Genomic DNA, 18,328 nt, shown 5'->3' with positions numbered 1-18,328 from the left:
AAATTCTCAGTTACTTTGCTTAAGGCAGAAGGAATTTCCCAAAGAACCACATGGAAGAAGTAAATCAGATGGGAGCACAAATGGGATGGGAAAGGTAGTCTTGATAGGGATGCAAGTAGGGAAAAAGAGCATTTAACAAAAGGAGGAGGGTAATGGCAGGTGAGAGAGGATGAAACTCCTGGAAGCCTTAGGCATGTGCTGGGCTTGCCTTGGTGGCATTTGAATCCCAAAAGCATCACGGCGGGGATCGGGAGGGTCAAGAGAGAAGGAAAAACTGAAAATTTGCTGTGAGAAGTCCTTCTGGGTTCCCTCTGTCCTGCTAGAAAATGATACAGCTCCATTTCCCTCTCTCTTTCCTCTCGATTAACAGTCAGCTCTTTCTGTTGCCAACCCAAAGTTCTCTTCTTGGAGGTGTGGAAATTCAAGTAATCTGATCCATTAGTCCCTGTCTCATGATTATGGCATCACACCCTTGGGTCCCAACTTTTTAAAAAACCTTTCTCCACATCCTATTCTTCCCTGTCTTTAGTCCTAGACAGTACTACACAGGAGAAACTGTTCTAAATAATTTACAGTATCATATTCTAAGCACTGAGTAGATGCCTCCCCCAAACTGAAAGCTATTATTTAAATAGCTGCAGATGTCAGAAATCTCAACCCACATGGGACTGAGAGTCAAGGGTTCAAGATTGTTATGATCTTTCTTTGTGCCCAAGTGCCATAGAACTCAGATGTCAGGGGTTGAAGATGGAAAACAGTTTCCTCCCCTGCTTTCATAATATAATTGCAGTTAGATGTGTACACTGTGACAGATACCTTATGGCAAACCTCATTTTTTTTCAGAATGTTACTGTCATGGGTTGAATTGTGTTCCTCATCTCCTCCTCAAAATATACTGAAGTCCTAACCCCGAGTTCCTCAGAATGTGACCTTATTTGGAAGTAGGGTCTTTATAGATGTAACCAAGTTAAAATAAGTTCATTAGGGTGGGTCCAATATGACAGGTATCCTTATAAAAAGGGGGAAATTTGGACCCAGAGACAGACCCACACAGAGGGAAGCCAGTGTGAAGACATAATGGGAGAAGGACCACATGACTGAAGTGATTCATCTGCCAAGCCAAGGAAGACCAAGGATTGCCAGTGTACTCTGGGAGCTAGAGAAGACACGGATTCTTCCCTGGAGCTGTCAGAGCTTGGCCCCTGCCAACACCTTGATTTGAACTTCTGGCCTCCAGCACTGTGAGACAATAAATTTCTGTTGTCTTAAGCCACCCAGTTTTTGGTACAGTGGGCTCTCTGTTTCCAGGGGTTTCAATTCACAGTTGGTTGAACCCAAGGATGTGAAACTTGTGGATACAGAGAGTCGACTGTATTCATCGAACTATGTCATTTTATAGAAGGGACTTGAGCAACCTCAGATTTGGGTATGAGGGGCTCCTGGAATCAAGCCCCCAAGGATACCGAGGGACGACTATACTTTGTTAGAGCGGCCCTAGGAAACTAATATAGTTACTAAAATTAAAATGTTCCAGTGAATGATATGCAATACCGCTTCCAGACAGATGATAAAGATTTTTCAAAACTCAACTCAAAAGAACATGACATACAGAGTTACATTAATAGCTGTCATGAATGTAATGCCAGACAGCTCACTGGAATAAGGTCTGAGTGTCCTTTTATTCAACCTGCCCTGGGACGAGAACGGTCCTTCTTGCGTCCACAGCTCCCTCCTCCTCCAGCTTTCAGGTTCACAGTTAGGGGAAAGTCCCAGTTAGCTGAGTTTGCATTTGCATGGTTGAGAAACTTTACTTCCACGCCTAGGCCATGTGAATTAAGCATCTCAAAGCTCATAAGAAGATTGTTCTGGGTCCACAGTCACTTCCAAAAATGCTGTTAATGGACATAATGAGTCCTCTTGGTCTAATCCTTCACTGGCAAATGGGGACCCTGAGGCCCTAAATGACCTATGTGACTTGCTCAAGGTCTCATAGAACATTTCATAACACTTCTTCTGAGCTTTCAAGGTTGTTTGGTTTTAATGCAAATCCAGCTGTGAGTTAAGGATGTGAAAATGAGAACTATTTGAAGAATTAATCCATCACACCCACTGCTTGACTTTCTGACTGAGCTGGGGTCAGAGTTGAATAGAAGCAGAATATTTTACATAGGGAAGGGTCACAGAGAAAAAACAAATCCATTTGAAAGATCTGTTTAGTTACCCTAAAGAAAACTTCCGAATGGCTCAGCTACTTGGGAAGACATTTGGACAGTTTCTTAAAAAGTTAACTGTAAATCTATCATATGGCCCAGCAGTTCCACTACTGGATATCTACCTAAGAGGAAAGAAAGTACATCCACACAAAAACATGCACACAAATGTTTGTATAATACTATTCCCAATAGTCAAAAAGTGGAAACAACTGTCCATCAACTGCTCAATAAGTGAACAATATGGGATACATCCATACAATGGAATACTATTCAGTAATAAAAAAGAATAAAATACTGATACATGTGGCAACATGGTTGGACCTCAAAAACATCATGCTAAGTGCTAAGTGAAAGAAGCCGGACACAAAAGACTACTTAATGTATGATACCATTTATATGAAATATCCAGTAAAGGCAACTTTTCAGAGGCAGAAAGTAGATCAGTGGTTGCCTAGGGCTGGAGGTGGGAAAGGGATTTGGGAGTGCGGATGAACTGGAAATGGGCATGGGGGTGGATCTTACTGAGATAATGAAAATGTTCTAAAACCGGATTGTGATGATGATTGAATAAACTGACAAATTTACTGAAAATTACTGAATTGCATGCTAAACCTGCTTGAACTTTATGGTATGTAAATTTCATACCTCAGTAAAGTTGTTTACAAAAAGAGAAAGATGGCATAGTATTCAGCCTTAAAAAGGAAGGAAATTCTGACACATGCTGAAATGTAACTGAGTAGGACCTTATGGGGACTCCCTGGACAGACCCTGCCCCCATATCCTCTGCTGTAGCTCCTCTCTGATAACAGTATCTCATGCATATTTCCTGAGTTTTTCAGATGCTAAAAACCACCACCAAATGGAAGAAATTAACTACTTGATGATTGTGAGCATGGAGCCCCCAGAACTTCTGGTGCCTAAAGATTGATGTTAACTGCCCTGTTACATCAATATCAACCAATCAGAGAATTGTGTACAGCTGATCACATACCCTGGGATGCCCCTCCTTCATCTGGCCTTTAAAAATGCTTTGCTGAAACCCTTTGGGGAGTTCAGGGATTTTGGGGGGCATGAGCCACCCATCCACCTTGCTCAGCCCTTTCTCCACTCCAAACTCTGATGTTTCAGTTTGTTTTGGCCTTATGGTGCAGCGGGCACAGGAACTTGCGTTGAGTAACAACATGGAGAAAACTTGAGGGCATTATGCCAAGTGAAATAAGGCGGATTGTTGTTTGATTCCACCTATATGAAGTACTTATAGTAGTCAAATTCATGGGGACAGAAAGTAGAAGGGTGGTTGCCAGGGCCTGGGAGAGGGAGGAGGGAGGATTGTTTAACAGATACAGTTTAGGTTTGGGAAGATGAAATTCTGGACATGGGTGGTGGTGATGGCTGTACAACAATGTGAATGTGCTTAATGCCACAGGACTGTACACTCAAACATGGTTAAAATGGTAAACTTTATGTTATATATATTTTATCAGAATTAGAGAGAGAAAGGGATCACCTATGTCCCTGTGAGTGAACAGCCTGTTTTTGAAAGATGAAGCAGGTCTGAGAAATCTCAAGTATCTTTAGGTCAATGAGCATTATGCCATTCAAAAGGTCATGGTTTTAAACTCCTATAGGAGAGGGATGGATCCATAATCCTATAAACATCACAGAAACTCCAGGCTGATTGCTGCCTGATAAATCATGGTTGAGAAAATATCACATGCTTTACTGTGGTTCAACAGCCCCATTACTGTCGCTGTCCACTCATCTTCCCCAAGGCAGCTTCAGTTTCAGTTTTACTAGGTCAATAGGTTTCCACATGTCCTGACCTTGGTGTTGTCTTTGTTCACTTTTGCAGGAAGCCTTCTGTGTTACTTTTAAGACCTAGTTAGCATTTGCCAAAACTAGCCATAAGGTTGTCATTACATGGACCATATCTTAAGGGGTTTTACTCACATACACACAGGTAAGCAAGCCGGTGCTCCAAGTTTTCCTGAGGTTTTTTCAATGGTAGGAAAAAAACAGGTTTCTATTTATCTAAAAAGAACATGTCATTTGCCACCTATTGTAAAGTTTTATAAACCTGTTGAAAAAGTGTTTCCTTTGCCTATTTACCTTTGAAGTGAGGTGGTGTTTTCTCTTTTTTTTCTTTCCTTTCTTTTTTTTTCTCTTAGGTTCTCATAGGAAATATACCATAAAAGGATGCTAAGATAATTTTTTGGACACTTACAGCATTTGACTAAGAACCAGCCTTGGCCCTTTCCAGGAGTAAAATCCCATTCTGATACAGCACAAGGGACTCTTGGGGAAAGGTCTTCTCTCTGTAGTACACCACATGCTGAAACCAGAAAAAAAAACTTTAACCTGTTTCCTCCTTTTAAGTTTGAGTACATGAACTCAGTCATACTCATGAGACAGATGTTGCCTGATTTCTGCATGGGGTGATGTGGGGGAGCAAATAAACCTCCCAACTAGGACCCGCAGGTGTATGCTGCCTCCTTCAATTTCAGGTCCACAGCACGCAATAGACAGATTATTTATCGATGCCAACCCCTGCGCCTTCTAAACTGACTCTTATTAGTAAAATTATTTCTTCCCAAGTCATGTCAGAGAATTAACATCCTCATTTTGCATCTCAGTCAAGTGGCGGGTGTAGAGGGCCAGAGGACTTGCATAAGCAGACCAGTTAATGATCAAAGATAGAAGATTGGAGGAAAAAAGCATGATTGATTTGTCTTCCAGATCCTCTGTATAAAACCCCCAGCTGGCATCGCAAACAATGTCACCATTGCTGCACTTCGTGGAGCCAGGATGATCTGCCTGTGGATTTACATTCCTAACTGGTGCTGGCATATAATAATGGTAGCCGAGAGGCTCCTGGAAGGACACTTGGTAGAATGTCTGGTGGCCACAGAATGTAGCAGAATCAACAAGCTTTGCAGTCACCAGTGAATGGGGGACGGGGTCGGAGGGCACCACGGCTAGGAGACAGAGGAGAGCAAAAGCTTGATTAATTTACTGGAAAGCCCCAGGCCTTGTTAAGGAGTCTTTAAGATAATAGCTCTTTTGACTGGCTGTTCAGTTTTTTCCCTTTTAGAAGTAGCAGTGGTGGTTGGCTGGGAAAGATGTGGTGAGAGCAGGGTAGGAAGGGGGTCAGAAGACACGTGATGGGGCTGATTAACAAGAAGGCTTTGTGAGCAGTGGCAGAGGGGACACCTGCAGCTCTTCCAGACATGCTTTGCCCAGTAGGGGTTGTTTGAATGAGAAAACAGCTTCCAAAAAGATGTAACACAAGAGCATAAAAGGAAAAGAAAACTGTGCATTTGTGAGATGAGGGAATGGTAGAGTTTTATCTCTGATTCCCCTTTAAATAAACCTTTTATTATCTAATATTCTCACCCATAGGTCAGGGCTCACCAGATGACGAGAGAGAGGACTCATTACCAGGGCTTCAAGCTGGTGTTTTGCTCAAAAAGGAATTTGCTTTCAAACAGACGTGTATTCACTAATCTCTTTTCTTTAAAAAAAATAAATAAACACAAAATCTCTTCCAACTCAGCTGACTAAATCTGAGTGGAGATGACAGCAGCATTCTCTGTATGTTTCCACAGAGTGAGTGTCCAGAATGAAAATAAATGTGACTTTTCATATCAGAGCATAGTGTTGCTTTGTTTGTAATTCAGTTAAAGAACAGGCATCACAATGCTCTTGTATCACAGAGGAGAGAGTAAAGAGAGCCACTTCTTCGGGGCTGAAATTACAGCTAAACCTGTGGCTGACAGATTGGAATCAGTATCTTAAGAGAGCCAGAAGGGGACAGTTCTTGGTTTCCAAGGGGCTATACATGGGGTGAGGAGGTGGGGAGAAGCGAAAGAAAAAATCCCCATACCTTTCGTGATCAACCAGCTTAGCCACGATCTATTCCAGAGGGTTCTTTATCATATTTATTGGCATTTTCCAAAGCTAATAGAGCTTTGATAAGTATCAACTGTGTGCTCATATACATGAGATGTCAATCCATCTCTCAATCTATCCATCTCTCCTTATTGAAATGCTAAGTTGCCAAATAGTCATCCACTTATATTTGGTTTTAGCAGGACTTGGAAGGAATTAAGTGAGTTGTCATCCTTGTTAACTTTGGAAAACATTCCCTGACTCTGGAAGCTGAGCTGGATGTCTCTTCTTGGTGCTTTCACTGGCTTCAATTTTCTTGTCTGTAAAATACAGTTAGTGATACATTCCTCAGGAGGTTGTTTTGAAAATGAAGTCAGCAAAGATATGTAAAATGCCTAGTCTGGAACCTGGTGTCTTAGTCCATTCAGGCTGCTATAATGAAGGACCATCAACTGGTGATTTATAAACAGAAAACAGCATCACAGTTCTGGAGGCTGGGAAGTCCAAGATCAAGATACGAGCAGATGCAGGGTCTGGTGAGAGCCCACCTCCTGGGTCACAGAAGGCTGTCTTTTTGCTGTGTCCTCACACAGTGTAAGGGCCACTGAGGGAGCTCTCTGGGGTCTCTTTTACAAAGGCATCAATCCCACACATGAGGGCTCCACCTTCATGACCTAATCATCCCCCCAAATATCATCTCCTAATACTATCACCTTCGCTGGCATCACTCCATGAATTTTAGAGGGATCCAATCAATCTATAGCACGTGGCATACACTATACTTTCAATAACTGATGAGGGTTGTTAGAGCATTCATCAGAAAGTTAAATCCATTCATTTACTCATTCAATACATTTTTTATTGAGGATACACCCTGTGCCCGGCTATAAGCAAGCCACCGATGATACAGTGATGAGCCAAACAGATATGCTTCCTGATTTTCTGAATTGGACACTATAATGGAGGGGAGAGCAGGGGAGTACACAGTGAGAGATCCAAACAGGACCATGCACTTTTGATGGCAAATAGTGACAGGAGCTCTGAAGGGACAAAGCTCTATAAGGTCATAGAGCAGGGGAACTCAATCATCTAGGGAGTCAAAAAAGTCTTTCCTCTGAATGAACATCATTGCTGAGTTTGTGAGGATGAAGAGTGACCACTTGGAGGATGGGACATGAGACAAAAGTGGGCTCTGGGAAAGGGTGTCTGTTCTGTTGTGGTTTAATTTCATACTCCTGGAGGATTAGATTTATTGCTATTAACTTGGAAGAACTAAAGTCCAGTACTTTTTCTGGCATGAGTTACTATCCTCTGGTGTCACAGGGATGGGTATGGACGGAAAATAAATATAATACAAGGAGGAGGTTTGGGGGTCAATGAGGAAGACACGTGGGGGAGGATTATGGAGGCAAGTAAGAAGGCACCAGTAGGGTTCTGGAGCTAACACAGAGAACACTGACCGTGCTGTCAGGAAAGCTGAATCCTGTCCCTCACTGGGGGACAGATGAGAAAACTGTGCTGCAAGGGACAGAGTATTTACCCAGGATATACACTTAGTAGGTGGTGAAACTTAGACTAAAATCCACGCCTTTGTATTCCAGGTCTCTTGACTACACCACAAATAGAAGGTCCAGAGGAAACAATTGCTGAGGTCCCTTCCAGGTCTAACGTTCAATATTATGAAAGAGCCCAATGGTGCTTCTTCAATAGTAAAAAGGAAAAGAAAGAAAGAAAGGAAGGAAGGAAGGAAGAAAGGGAAGGAAAAGAAGGAAAGGGAAGGGAAGAAAGGAAAGAAGGAAGGAAGGAGAGAGACGAAGAAAGAAAGAGAAGAGAAGACAGAGATAGACAAAGAAAAAAGAAAGAGAAATGATAAGAGAAAAGAGAAGGAAAAAACTTAAATTCTATTATGACTTTTCTACTTTGGAATATGTCCAATTTAATCATTTACAGAACCATTAAAATCCACATCAGAGCAAACATCAATTGAGTGTTGTGTCTCCAGCCCACCTTAAGGGCAATCACTAGGAGAGATGTGAGACTTCCCTGCCATATTATCATAATGGTTATTCCAGCCAATGCTTGATTATCTGTGCCAAACACAGGGCAAGCTGGGGAGACATGAACCCCTGAGAGAGTTCAACGCTGCTCTGAGTCATTAGCTCCAATATCCTCGCAGCTCCAAGAGCAGCCAAGCTGGAGGTTTCTGCAGAGCTTCATTCCCTTAACCACTTGCACGCTATCGTGTTGAGCCTATAGGTTCGGAAAGGAGAAATAACATACAGCAAAGAAACAATTTATTTTACTTCGCCCTCGAGGCAGACAGCAAGTTCATCACCCACTTGAGAAAGAAAAAAGGTCTTGAGTGTAGACAACGCGTTATCCTTTTATTTCTTGCACCAAACCTTCTTTTGGAGGTTTGGCTACTCCAGGTATAAGGCAAATGTACTTCTCCTCAAGGCCTTATTGGTATTTCCTTTTTCCCGAAGCCACAGCTACCAGACACTGATTTTCATGCCAATGTCTGCCTCACTGCCCTCCCCTGCCACATACACACACAATTTTTCTGTTTACACTTTTGTAAGAAAATTAAATGTGCTGCCAGTTAAACACAGTATCAAAGGCCCTCAGTTACTTATTTTTGTTTCTCTATTAGAAGAAAGGAATCATGATAAAAATTGTGCTTTGCAGTTTGAATGGAATTTAAATATTTTTAGAATAAAGTATTGGTAAGAGACGGATATCTTCTCCTCACCAAAAAACCCTTACTTTATAAAACAAATGTTTAAAAAAGTTGAATCTTTTTTTTTTTTCTGTGGAATAGAGACTCAGGAATGACACTGAAACTTGTTAGTAATACACAGCAACAGCTCCTGGGCTCTCTGTGGTGTAGAAACAGCAAATGAATAACGAAAATGGAGATATTCTGATGTGATACTATATACAAAAATATATCATCTATAAAAACAGCATATTAATAGCACCCTTATTTTTAACCAAAGTTACAGTAATATAGAAGAATCTTTTCAACACTTATCCCAAATTCCATTATTTAAGTATTTCCAAGTGCCAGAGGAATATCTAGAAATGTACAAATCAGACAGTATAGTGGATTTACAAGAGAGTTAAGAGAGAAAATAAGGTCGGTTTTTATTAGCACACAAACTACTTCAAAGAAAACTAGATACCTTTTAAGGAGCAAAGGGCCCTATTTGGGGGACTAGGCCATTAGAAAATGTTTGTGTTCAGAAATGTCATCTGTGAGTCATGGAATCCCCAGTCTAAGGTTTATACCTTAGACTCAAGATTAGCTGGCTACACTGGGTCTTGTCATTGGAGAGTAACCTCATTTACTTTAGAAAAGACATTGTGTTTTAAGAAAAGACATTATTGCCCTTTGTGATACTAACACCTGTTCAGGTTACAGATACATCTCTAGTTCCTCTTAATAACCTATGATGTGTATAAATTATAAGTTTATATTCACACTTTTGAATATATATATTTTGTCTGTATCTCTCAAGGTTAACAAGTTCTATAAGGTTTCCAACTACTTTTTAAAGTAACACTTTATTTTACTTTCTACAAATGCTGTCATTTTTTATCTCCAAAGGGTGAGTGCCCCTCCACTCGGGGCTCCAGAGAAGCAGTTTATATCCTCTTACTACTTCTGCAGGTTTCCCTTAAATCTCTCTTAAACTTCCCCTAAGCTTCAGTACACAAGTTCATCCTAGACATGCCTGCTTAAATCTGTCATCACTGACAGAGTGCCTTTACACTACCAGTGAGTTTTTCCTTCCATATTTTGTATTTTAATCAATTCTAATCAGTTCTACCTGTAAAGCTCTTTCCTACTGCCCCCAACCCCTTGTAAATTCTATTCAGTTTCCAAAGTTCATCTATAGGCCATTCCCCCCCACCACTCCCCCTACCTTGTCCTTTTCCTTCTTAATCCAATCCATTTGGAACTCCTATACCATTTCTACTGGTCCCCTTTCATGCTACTTCCAAGCCTCCTTTCACTATTCTTAACCATTTCTCAGTTTTCTCTCTTGATCTTGCCTCAACAGTAACAGATCAAAGGTCAGATACCACCATTTACACTTGTTTTGTACCCCCTCTTAACTTGTAGGAGTGAGCTTTGCATTAAGAAGAGCTATATATGTATTTTGGTCTTTGATGGTTTCCCTGTCAATCTTTGTCAAGAAAATATTTAGTCTGTCTGCCCTGTTGCCAAGTTTATTCCCCACCTGGGTCACTTTTGTTGTGTCTGTATACACAAGAACATCTGAAATAACCATGGATGCTGGTTATCGCAAAATGGAGAGGCAGGAAGGGGATTCAGTGAATTACCATTCTGACAGATGAAGATCATGCAGTGTGTAGAGCATCTATAGACTTCACAGAGGCAAGTGACTAAGAACTTTATGGCATCTTTGGGTGAAAGGAGAAGTAGATTGCATTGAATCTGAGTCATTTCTGGATCCTGAAGCAGTTATTATTACTCATTCCAAATTAATTCACTGGCCTTCTGGGTTTTATATACTGCTCAGTCTCACAGGCTCATCTTGCTGTAGGCAGCACTACTGATCTTCAGGGTGCTCATAGGGTGTGGGTTCTCTGCCCTGGTCAAACCCACATCTGGTTCTCATTGCCACTTTTTTGAGCCAGGGACCTCATCTTTTCCTTATGCAGTATCTATCATTATAAGCTCAGGGCTAAGCCAACAACAAGGTGATGGGTTGCCCCCCCCCAAAAAAGCCAATACAATCTTAGTCTTATTGCATTGTTGGGTGATGAAGTCCTGGGCAGAAATGAAGGTCTAGCAGAGCCAAGAGTCTGGATACTGTTGATAAGACACAGTTTAAAGTCTGGAAGCTGTTATCACCTGGAAAAGAGGATGTGATACAGAGAGGGAGCATCAGAATCCTACTTCCATCCCTACGTGTCAGGAGGTAATGTGGAAGAGGGACTTTGTTTGTATGAAAGATATTACTAGTGAGGTCAAATTGTAGGGAGGCCCACTAAGTTCAAAAATGGAAAGAATTGGGTTGTAACTGGTAAGCATGCATGCTCCTAACACTGGTGAGATGTAAGGACTTGTATTCAGATGATTAATCAAGATAGTATGGAAGAGATGCCTGCCTTACATGGAACTAAAAAGACACAAATCAACTCTAACTCCAGGCTTCTTGGAATCTATGATAGCTTCCAATTCACTTATGTCTTTCAAGAGATGTAGCACCTGTAAATAAATATGATTCCAGTTTCAGACATAGAGATGAAAAGATTTTATGCAAGGGCAGGATCTGGGGGGGATGGGAAGGGGGAAGGTATGTCCAATATTAATCTTGATGGTTTTGTTCTAGTAGGTCTGTCTTGAAAATGATGATAGTCATTCACACAGCAATACTAATTTTGTTCTCTCCTTCACATCCAGTACACAACTCAATATAGTCATCTCTCGGTATCCTTGAGGGATTGGTTCCAGGACCCCCATGGATATCAAAAACCACGGATTCTCAAGTCCCTTACATAAAACAGGGTAGTACAGTCACCCCTCTGCATCTGTGGGTTCTGCATCCGTGAATTTAACCACTGCAGATAGAATTTTGACTATAGCTACACCAGGATTTCAGCCATCTAAAACCTTTAAATGTTTGAAGAATAATGTTTGGTTGCTTTTTAATGTTAACTTACAATGATTAGGAGTAGCAAATAATTAGTCTTTGGGGGAATTATACTTTAGAGAAAAAGTACCATTTACTGAGTTGCTTTCAATATGTATCACATTCAATCTCTAAAATAATTCTACAAGGTAAGCATTATTATTCCAATTTTACAGTTGATGGAGTGAGGGCGAGCAAGCGACTTAACTCAAGTTCACATGACCATTACATTGCTGAGCTTGTATTTGAATCTGGGCCTATCTGATGCCACAGTCCTTTCACAGAATCCCATGGCCATCCCCTACTCATATGTCTTGTATATTTTTGAAGGATAGAAGACAATGTTTAGGGATGCCTATTACTTCTTACATTTTTTTTTACATTTTTTAATTGAGTTATAGTCATTTTATAATGTTGTGTCAAATTCCACTGTAGAGCACAATTTTTCAGTTATACATGAACATACATATATTCATTGTCACTTTTTTTTTTTGGACTGTGAACTACCACAAGATCTTGTATATATTACTTCTGAAAAAAATGGGCTGGCTTTACAGGGATGAAGCAGTCTTTGCTTAGCAGGGGGCAACTCCACTGTGGCAATGTACTAGCCTGGGTTTGAATATCAGCTCTTTCCTCTGAATAGCTGAATGCCCTTCGACAAGTTCATTAACTTCTGTAGGTCTCCGTATCCTTATTTGAAAAATAGGAGTGCTAACAGTACCTTCCTCATAGGGCCTCATAGGACTGTTTCTAATAGTGAATGAAATAATACGCAGAAAGCCCCTAACACAGCGTAAACATGATAAGTTTTACCCCATTGCAAGGAATATACAGTTGACCCTTGAACAACATGAACTGGAACAGCACTGGTCCACTTATACGTGGATTTTTTCAATAAATATATTGGGAATTTCTTTGGAGATTTGCAACAATTTGAAAAAAAATTACAGATGAACCTTACAGCCTAGAAATACTGATAAATACAGTATAGTATTATAAATGTATTTTCTCTGCCTTATGATTTTCTTAAAATTTTCTTTTCTCGATTACTTTATTACACAGTATATAATACATATAATGTACAAAATATGTGTTAATCAAATCAATTGCTTATGTTATCAGTTAAGGCTTCCAGTTAACAGTAGGCTATTAGTAGTTAAGTTTCAGGGGAGTCAAAAGTCATAGACAGATTTAGATTGCACAGGGGGTGGCAATTCTCGTCCAGCAGAATTAATCCTACCGTGTCATCACAGCAGGAAGGTTTACACTGACTTGTATGTTTTCACCCTTCAAGTAGCTAGTGTTTGATAAATACACAAAAGCACTGGCAAAGAAGTATTGAGTATTGGATGGAGAAGAGTTTGCACTCTGCTGCCTCCCTTCCAAACTAAACCTCTTGCTCAGTGTTCTTACTTCACTGCTGAATTGAATTCTGGCAGAGCATGAAACTTTCATCAGTGTCATTCTTTTCCCTCTGCCATTTTCCAGGAATCATTGTTTGTTTGTTTGTTTTCTCTCTCCAGACATTTGCATTTTCATACATCTTTTTTCTAGAAATCACCTTTATTGAGGCATAATTTATATACAGTAAATACACCCTTTTTAGGTATTGCAGTTCTACAAATTTTGACAAATGTAGAAAGCCATGTAACCACCACTACAATCAAGCTATAGAATAGTTCCATTACCCCCAAAAGTTCCCCCATTTCCCTTTATGGTCAACTCCTTCCTGCTCCCAGCAATCACTGATCTGATTCCTGTCCCCATAGTTTCGCCTTTTCCAGGAAGTCATATTAGTAGAATCATACAGTATGTGGCTTTTGAATTTGGCTTCTTTCACTTAGCACAATGCTTCTGATATTTATCCATGCTGTTCCATGTAGTAGTAATTTGTTCTTTTTTATTGCTAAGTAGTATTCCATTGTATGGATGTACCACATTTGTTTACCCACTTATCAATTGATGGGCATTTGATTTATCTCTGGGTTTGGGTGATTTTGAATAAAAGTTTATTTCAACAGAGTGTTTTTTTGTTTTTTGTTTTTGCAAGCTGTCAAATCTTTTCTTTTTAGCAACTTACTGTAACTTATAACAATTAGCAATTGTACTTTGGTTTGATTTGATATTAAGGAATTATCTTTTGCCTTTTCAACTGAAGCACTCACTCTGAAATCTGATAACTTGGGCAGGCTGGTCACGGGAACTTATCATAGATGCTCCAATAGGTAGCCTTCTTCCTGCACTTGGCATTCCAAGCCTGTGACTTGCTACTTAAAGAATAGAACACCACTTCTTATCTGTATCTGAATGGACAAAATGTCCTGCCAGCTGAAGGGACTCAGAAGGTTGTGGCTGTAGCTGCCTGAGAGCCAACAGTCCCTTTGCAATAAGGTTATGATGTAAATAATCACATGTGCATCAGTTTTCAGCTTTACCCATGGAAAATTAGGAGCCAAACTTTAATTCTTCAAACTGTTCTGTTTTGAAAATTACCTTTAAGAGAAGTAAGAAGAAAAGTACATATAAAGACATCAAAGTTCTAAGATAGCTGAGTTTGATTTATTATATACTGTATGCACTTAAAATGGAATTTGTCTTTTAGATTCATTTGCCTCAGGCATCACAGTGTTGCAACATGCTGTGATATCATACTGCAAAACTATGGCTGTTGAAACTTCTCTCTCTCTCTAACCTTCTTTTCCCAGAGAAAGGGACGGGGGCACAAGATGAAGGAGGGAATGGGGGTAGGGGGTGGAGCAGAAGGAAACAGAAACCTAGGGCAATTATTCAGCACCTTTTATCTTAGAATCTCAAAAGTTGTTTTCAAAATCAACTCACTTGATAATACCTGACTGTCAGGACAGGGGAAACCAGGGAGGAACTGGAGTGGGGAAGGGAGTGGGAGAACCACAATGTAATGGTTCATTTTTATGTGTCAACTTGGCTAGGCCACAGGGTACCCAGATATTTGGCCCAACCTTATTCTGCATGCATCTGTGAAAGTGGTTTTTTTGGATGAGATGAACATTTAAATTGGTGAACTTTGAGTAAAGCAGACTGCTTCCATAATGGGGGTGGGTCTCATCCAGTCTGATGAAGGCCTGAACAGAACTAAGACTTGACTTCTGGAACAAGAGGGAATTCTGCCAGCCTTTGGACAGACTTTGGACTTGAACCACAATTCTTCATTAGGTCTCCAGCCTGCTGGCCTAACCTGCAGATTTTGGATTTATCAAGATTCCACAATTACATAAGCCAAATTCTTAAAATAAATATAGATTAATAAATAGAGAAGGCTACAACTATAGATACACACATATATCCTCTTGGTTCTGTTTCTTCAGAGAATCTCGACTAATTCACACTGCAAGTCAGTGGGAGAATAGCCACCTGGACGTAGGCAGGAGAGTGCACTGGTTAATGGTAGAGGCCCTGGAGCCAATGAACTGATTTCAAATTAAGGATCTGCCAATCATTAGCCATTTGCTGAGTCTCCTTATCTTGAGGGTGGGGACAATTCTCCCTACCGTATGGAAATTGGCAGGAGTAAGGACTCTGGAAACCCAGCTGCAACTATCATTATAATTTATATCTGAGTCCTAGTCAAACAAATGTGGCATTTCCAGAAACCTGGAAAATGACAGTTTTAAAAAGCTTTGGGAAAACTGAATAGTTATATCTAGGTAAGCATTTCTATCAAGATTTATTTACTTGTTAGTGAGTACTTTCAATGCATCTATCACCCTGCCAAGTGTTTTACCTAATTTAATCTTCCAAACAAACACACCGGCTAAGCATTCTTATCTCAATTTTATAGGCAAGGTAACAGGCCAGGGAGGTCAAGAACCTCATCTGAAGTCACACAACAAGGTAATAACACTAGATCTTGAGGGACTTGTCACTGTAATATCAAACCGAAAGCAAGAGACACACACACACACAACGTCCTGAAGAATCGCAGAAATTTTACACTTGAAAAACTATTAAAGACAGTTTATTCCAACCCTCCCCAAGCCAAAAATCTCTCCTCTAGCATCTGCCTAACAAACCACTGAGTCTTAGCTGAATATTCTCTGTCCACGAACCCACTGGCCGCTGAAGCAGCTACCTTTCATTTTGAATAGCTCGTATTGCTTCAAGTCCATTGTGTTCCTTATAGCAAGTCTGATTTATTTCCCAGTGACTTCTGTTCTTTGGCTCAAAGAAAATTCAGAGCACTGGGAGCAGTGCAGGCTATTTGCACACGGAGGGTATACATCCTCCTTGTCCAATTCATCTTAATTTTAATGGTCTACATGGTAGAATAATTTTGAAATATTAAGTAGGTTTGTTGATGTGTTTGTTTCCACCAAACCTCTGTGTACCTCTTTGTCCTTCCTTCACAATTCACCACAGTTATTCTTGCCTTCTGCCCCAGAGAGGGAAAGACAGCAAAACAGAGTCCTGTGTGCCTGGAAGGAGCAGGGACAGAGCAAAAAGAGCACTGCTTGGGAAGGAACTGTTTGAATTATAAATGAGGGATGAGACACTGATCTGTGTGCCTGATGACTGGGGCCAGGCAGGACAATGGACCCCTTAGGGATGCCAGTTTGGATAGGTGATGTCAAGAACTGGATGAATTCCAGACCTTGCAATGCCTTAGTAAGATGGAGTAAGAGAGGGGAACTGGAATTTATTGAGTTTAAGTCTCTACCACTAAGTAAAGGCATGAAACAAAATTTTGGTTGGGTTACAGAAAAATCTAGTCACATTTCTGGCCCAACTGACTGTATAGAATGGGACCTACATTGGCTTCTATTCATCACTGAAAAGAAGCTAGAAAAAATGATTCTTTGCTTTGAGAACAGTCTGAATATAAGGGTGGGAAATCATAGTCCCCAAGGAAATACCGAGAATACTAAGAGTCGTATGCTAGGCACTATACTAATAATCAGTGGAAAATCAAAGACAAAAGAGCCTTGTTCCCAAGAGAACACTAAAATGTGAGCAAGTACAATTAAACACCAATGTTAAATTGGTTTACAAACATGTGAAAAGGTCTCAGTTTTCCTTCCTAGGCAGACCTGCTTAAAGACAGTTACCTGAGTTTTTATCTTTAAAAGTGATCATTAGGTAACCAAAGTGTCATTAAATCTACTTCCTGAAGCTTGTGGACCTGTAAGGAGACAGTCAGGGTGTAAAAATTCTAGGGAGCTGAACTTCATATTTGGGGCCACCCTGTTGAGTATAAATTGACTCATACTTCACAAGCAGGTCAATGAATGCTTGCCTTTCTTGGTAATGATTGTGGCATTTTCTAAGACAGTGGAAATGCATCAGAGAGAGAACATTATTGAGCAGTTATCCTCTGTGCTTTACACGCATTATTTTATTTAATCTTCACAACAATTAATGAATTAAGTACCATTGTTAACCTCTATTATTGATAAGGAAATGAAGGCTTAGAAAGTTAAGTAATATGCCTGGTGTCACACAGGTAATTAGGGGCACAGGAAAAATTCAAATCCAAGTCTGATCCACAATAAAATCCTTTACCCACAATATACTAGTGTGCCCTAAAAAATGCATAACAGGCATTTTAAAACCCAAAGAGTTATAAACCTTTTTCTTAGTCTTCTGTTGTTATTATCAATTATAACAGGGATTAGCAAACCCTCTGCTTGTTTTTGTAAATAAAGTTTTATTGAAATACAGTCACAGGCATAAAAACAAGCCCATCTGCTTACATATTTTCTAGGTCTGCTTTCACACTACAGTGGCAGAGTTGAGTAGTTGTGACAGATACCTTATGGTGTGCAAAGCTGAAAATATCTGGCCTACTGTAGAAAAAGTTTGCTGACCTCTGAACTGTGACATGGAAAAATTTGACAGTAATACTTCACAAGTAATTTGACCAGATCATGTTCTTTCTAACCAAGAACCACAGTCTTGTGAATCTACCTTGAAGTTAGTCTCCTTGTATTCGATTTAAAAAATTTTTAGAGCATCAGACAATCTTGCTAGGCCTCTGTGATGTAGTTTATCATGTCTGAGCAGAAATTAGTCATCCTTTTTTTCTTGAGTAGGCTCCTTCTGAATCTATTAAAAGGTGCCAATATCATTAGTAACAGACTTCTCAAAGATCTCGCTTTTGATTAGTTTGGGAATTAGTAATTTGGCCTAATCACCTTTGAGAAAAGGACAGAAATAATTACTTTAAAACTTGGAACATTATCTGGGTTTGGGAGTGACAAGGTAAGGGATTCTGTTGGGATTATCTCATTTGAATTAGTGCCAGTCAAGGCATGCCAAGAAAATTTCTCTTAAGAGCCAAAGGAAGTATGCTAGGGTAGCTAGTACACTCGTTTACAAAACAATGTATATGTCTCATGCATAGACATGCATCCACACATATGTCACAAAGACACACATGCGCATGCACACATTTCTGGCATACAACTCTTCTTCCTGCTGAGATTTATTTTAATTTTTCTATTGTTTCCAAGAGACAGATGTAGCTGTCTTCACTCTGTGACTCGTCTCTTCCAGTCCGAGACTGACAACATTGGTGGACAACAC

Source organism: Vicugna pacos, chromosome 26 (genome assembly GCF_048564905.1).
Source record: "Vicugna pacos chromosome 26, VicPac4, whole genome shotgun sequence".
Taxonomy (NCBI): domain Eukaryota; kingdom Metazoa; phylum Chordata; class Mammalia; order Artiodactyla; family Camelidae; genus Vicugna; species Vicugna pacos.
The sequence above is the reverse complement of the archived record's forward strand: the minus strand, read 5'-3'. Positions refer to the sequence as shown.